Raw genomic sequence first — 5,525 nt, forward strand, 5'->3', positions numbered from 1 at the left:
GATTGAAAAACAATAGTCGAATCAAATGGAATTAAATTTAAAAAATTTCATGTACATGTTGAAACTAGATAGAATCATTTATATCATTTGCTTCATAATTTATTACATTTTCAAGATTTAGTTACTCCTTATTACAATAATATTGTGGTAGATCCTTTAATGCTGATCAACGATTATTGAAATATTTTGAGTAAATGTGTTTTTTTGTTAGAAATTTTTAAAGAAGCAACCGAGAAATTTTCTGACATTAACTAACCTACTTCAACTATGTTTCTGCATTTGTTTTTCAATATGTTTTATAAATTTATTGAATATCGTGATGATTCTGTTATGCGTGATTTTGTTCCAGATATGGAAAACAAATTTTTAAAATATTGGGAGAATATCCCAATTGTGGATGGTTTAGAAACATTACTTGATCTTAATCAAAATCAATGAGGATTAGACGTTTTTTTTTTAACATTTTATTAAATTTCTTTGGAAGAATGTTGACATTCTCTCCAAGAATTGTCTGATTTGTATGCTAGTGAATAATATGAACCGAGTGCACAGCCGGAGGAGAGGTCGACAGATAAACACAAAAGTGGAGCACTCAATTTCTTTCAAAGTTTGAAACGACAAAAATTCAAAAAAAATCGGTGACAACAACAAATTACAATGAGATCCAAATTTATCTAAGCCAATATATTGCGACTACAGAGAATCTTTATGTTCTTGATGGGTAGAAAATAAATTCTTAGCTTTATCCAGTTTTAGCAGTAATTACAAGAGATGTCCTACCCGTTCAAAATTCAAGTGTTGCTTACGAATCAGTATATTCAGTATGTGGAAGAATCATTGGTGAACAAAGAACTAATTTAAAGCCAGAAACAATTTGTATGCTAACATGCCTACAAGATTGGTCTGCAGCCGAAAAAAAGAATAGGTCCACAGGAGCAATCAATGAATTTCAAAGCTCAAGTTCCAACGAAGATCGGAAATATTCAAAATATATTTTAATAAATCATGATCAAGGTTGTAAATGGCAAGAGGCGGTAGCGGGCGGTCTACCGCCTCAACCGCCTAGGCGGTTGAATTTTTTTAAATAATTTTTTTTTTTTACATAATCATATATGATCATGCAGTATAATCACAAATAGTTATCATTTTTTATGTAAGATGTGTAATTAAATAATGTTTAAGCACAAAGAAGCTTCATACAATATAATATCATCTAGATAATATGAAATAAATATATAAATGCAAACTAACAAGATAATTAATAAAGATTCATCATCATATTAATGATATAATGCTAACAAAGTAATATAATTACTTTGACCAAAAAACTAATTTTAAATTTCAAAGTTTCAATCTATTATCCATTATTAGAACAAGTATTAGACTGAACATAACTAATTTTCATAAATTATAATGGTTGAGACTTGAGAGTGAAAACCAAAAGTCAAAAAAAAAGTGGAGTGTGCTAGTTTTGAGATTTAAAATTAGTTGACTTTGACCAGGTTTTTAAAATCTGTTGACTACAACTTGAAAATCTTGACTGCCCGCCTCCTCGCCGCTTCGACCCACCTCCCCAACTCCGTATAGCTTGAGCCGCCTAAAACACCTGCATCGTGCGTAGGCGGTGCGATCGAGGACCGCCTCGACCGCCATTTAGAACATTGATCATGATGAATTTTAGATATTCAATTGTAAAATCAATATTTATATTATTTTATTTTTATGATTAGTCAGTATTGTTTCAACTCAAAATACCAAATAAATAAATGTTTATTAATAAAAGTAATTTTATATTAAAAATAATAATATTCGGACACGGAACTCGGAACGGGTTCGATCCAGACCAAAACTGGTCTAAAATCACCGAATCGGTCAAAGATTCATATTGGTTTCAAGATTTAAGATTTGGAACCGAAACCGATTCAGGCTCGAACCAATCCAGAACCGGTCCGGAACCAAAACCAACGAACCAATAAGCATGCCTAATCCAAACAGTAAAATATTTAACAAAAAGAATAATCATTAACAAAACTCAAGTAATGAACCAAATAAAACACCCGACGAATAATATCTTCAAATTGATACTTAAATAAATATAATTTGACAAATAATATCTTCAAACTCCTACGATTCAATTTCTTCAAGGAGTAGGTCTCTTGTGAGACGGTCTCACAAATCTTTATCTGTGAGACGGGTCAACTCTACCGATATTCACAATAAAAAGTAATGCTCTTAGCATAAAAAGTAATATATTTTCATGGATGAACCAAATAAGATATATGTCTCACAAAATACGACCCGTAATACCGCCTCACACAAATTTTTGCCTTCTTCAAGACCCCCAAACAAACTAATTAATTAATTATAACATTAATAAAAGCCTTGTTGCTATAATGAATTTAACAATATATGGTCTCATTTCTATCAAATTACTATACTAACATATATATGTATTATATTACAAACAAGTTAAGAAATAAAATGCAAGATTCATTATTATTTATGAGTGATCAGTGTTCTAAATGGCGGTCGAAGCGGCCCGCACCGCCTACGCATGAGGCGGGTGTTTTAAGTGGCCCAAGCTATATGACGTTGGGCAGGCGGTCGAGGCGGGTGGAGGCGGTGAGCAGGCGGGCAAGGAGGCGGTCAACATTTTTAAGTTGTAGTCAACAAATTTTAAAAAAAAAAAACCTAGTCAAAGTCAACTAATTTTAAATCTCAAAACCCTAGCACACCCCACTTAGTTTGCATTGATATATTTATTTGTACATTATATAGATGATATTTTATTGTATGAAGCTTCTTTGTGCTTAAATATTATTTAATTAGACATCTTACATAAAAAAATGATGACTATTTGTGATTATATTGCATGATTATATATGATTATCTATAAAAAAAATTCAACCGCCTAGGTGCAAGGCGGTAGGCGATCACCGACCGCCCCGCCATCGCCTCCCGCCATTTACAACCTTGTGAGTGATCCGTCCTCTTTATCACTATCGAAAATAAAATCACCACTAACATTTATGATATTTTCATAAAAGCATAATATTTGGGAAAAAACAACTAAGTAAGAAAATGTAAAAAAATTACCTTATTTGTACTTGAAGTTGAAGTGTCTTTAGATATTTAAGGGCTGCATCAAGCATAGAAGCTTTATCCGTTGGGAAACACATTCACCATCAGTAGATTGCATGGAATTAAGATCAATTATCAACCGGACCACCACTTCCCTTGAGAAAAGTTCAATAACTCCAACACTACAATGAAAACAAGCTGCAAAAAATTATGGAGACAACAAACAGAGTAGTGCATGTTCAAATAGACCGTATAACATAAGATAAAGTGAAACAAAAACTCCAAGTCTTCTTAATCTCTGTAACTGCAAGGTTTGATGATCCACTTACATTCTTAAGTATGGTGAAAGGCTTCTTTCCACTCGGCAGCAAATGGAGTGTGTTCAAAACTCCCTTAAATTAAAGAAAATCAGAAGTTCAGATACAAACTAAGCACTGTTTTTTGTATAGTTTTCTTCCAATTAATGAAAAGAGAGATGAGCAGGAATGTCAAACTAACAGCTGGAAGGAACCTAAAACATGAAGCAAACTAAGCTGGGATCCAAAACAGGGCATATCGCTGTGGATTTCCATCACAACTTCGAATCTATACATTAACTGACAAATTTTCAGCTTGTACCCCTGCTATGTTTCATTCTCATAGCTCACCTCATACTCATCAAAATTATCGATGTCATACGTGGTTGGAAAACACCAACACATACATATATTATCAAAATTCTTTGTCAAGACCTTTATTCCATACAAAGAATTGCAAACATCCATGTGACATATAGTTGGCAACCAAATGTTATACCCAAGTATACTTGGCAACCAAATGCTATACCCAAGTAAACGAACCAGGCTCAGTGATAGTAAACCCAGCAGCTTCCAACAGATTTTCTAATTAGCAGGCATAACTGGGAGAATCTGTTGATATATCAGGAGCAAGGAAATTGTTATAATCTCTCACACATAATGCCATCTCATGGAAATAATTTTCACTCAATCCTGGCGCAACAAAAATCTGAATATGGGAAAAAAAGAGAAAATAGAGAAAAGATGCAATACATACAGCAGCTGCAGGTTACAGATATAGGCAATGCATATAATATTTGTTTAACGACCACAAACGGTCAGTATACACTTGCATACATTATGACAAAAGAAATCACTTGCATACAATGTGGCAAGCTTGAGTTTGCCATAATATACTTAAGAGAAGTATTGTAAACAATTCAAAATGGAAAATCTAAAACAATATCAAGAACCCAATTGAAAATCCTACAGATTACGAAAAATCTTGCAGGTAATTCATTCGAGATTTCCTGTGTACAAGGAAACAAGAAGAACTCCCCACAATCCACCCAACACAGTTACTTTTTGTTTTGCTATTTTTGCTGCAAGCTTATGTGGGAAAAAATGAAAGATATTTAGAGAATCTGAGAACTTCGAATACATGCTAATACTTACAAAAACTATAAGAAAAACTAATAAAGAAACAAGCAAGATTCACGAGGAAGACAGCCAAGACTCACGCAGAAAACAGGGCTCGTGTAATCGGCTCGGGGCTGCTCAAATGGAGCAAGGTTTTCTCGATTCAGGCTGCTACAGGAGACGTCTGGACCTCAACTGTAAGCCAAAGTGGTCGAGCACCGATTCACGACGACGCGGCGGTCGGATTCGGGAGAAGGAAGAGCGGCGGCAGGTTGGGTTTAGGGCTTTTTAGAAAGAATGGTGTGTATTGTAGAGAAAACGGGAGTCACGGAAGAGTTTATTAAAAAAAAATGAAGGAATATAATTTATTTTTTTATCTTTTGTTTAAAATTTATTTAAAAACTAATTTTTTTATTAGTGTATTTTAATTTTATATATAATAAAATTTATAATTTAATTAAATAAAAAAATTTACTCGACTCAATTTTTCCGTTTTTCTCGACTCAACCCTAGATCTCATTTCATTCCTTATTTTCACAAAAAATCATTTTCTTCTCAACCTTCCATCCTCTCATTTTTTGGCTAACAATTAACCACGAGTCTACAAGTTATTTCTCTGCAACAAATCCAATAAGAAAACCATATATTGTTAAAAAATTTATTTTGAAATATGAAATTTATTGGATCTCGTCAGTGTTCAGGACCCATGATGAAGAGGGTCGTGAAACACGGCTTTCGCGACCCTGGGTCGTGAAGCATTGGGTCGTGAAGCACAAGTGTGCCAAGACCCAGGGTCGTGGGCTTCACGACCCACCCGGGATCGTGACGTGAAGACTTCACGACCGTCACGACCCATTAATTTTAAATTTTTATAATTAATAACCTTTGTTTTGTTTTAAATTTATACAACTTATAATCTTTTTTTTTGTTTTTTTTTTTACAGGTTTACTTTCCGCTAAACTTGGAAGGAATCAATTTTTTGAATGCAAGTTAACTTTAGGATCAAGATACGTTGTAATCTGTAAAAAG

The 5,525-nt window shown here is 33.5% G+C and overlaps 1 long non-coding RNA gene across 2 annotated transcripts; it reads right to left on the reverse strand.

Moving 5' to 3' along the window:
- Nucleotides 1-3,069: 3,069 nt before the first annotated feature.
- On the reverse strand, nucleotides 3,070-4,779 carry LOC140960748 (uncharacterized). Of its 2 annotated transcripts, XR_012172253.1 has the most exons (4): nucleotides 4,598-4,779; nucleotides 3,921-3,989; nucleotides 3,411-3,473; nucleotides 3,070-3,279 (listed from the first exon to the last, which is right to left on the reverse strand). It is a non-coding gene; the product is annotated as an uncharacterized lncRNA (long non-coding RNA). The 2 variants fall into 2 exon arrangements; XR_012172254.1 differs by lacking the exon at nucleotides 3,921-3,989.
- Between the last annotated feature and the right edge of the window lie 746 nt (nucleotides 4,780-5,525).

Source organism: Primulina huaijiensis, chromosome 16 (genome assembly GCF_012295235.1).
Source record: "Primulina huaijiensis isolate GDHJ02 chromosome 16, ASM1229523v2, whole genome shotgun sequence".
Classification (NCBI taxonomy): Eukaryota; Viridiplantae; Streptophyta; class Magnoliopsida; order Lamiales; family Gesneriaceae; genus Primulina; species Primulina huaijiensis.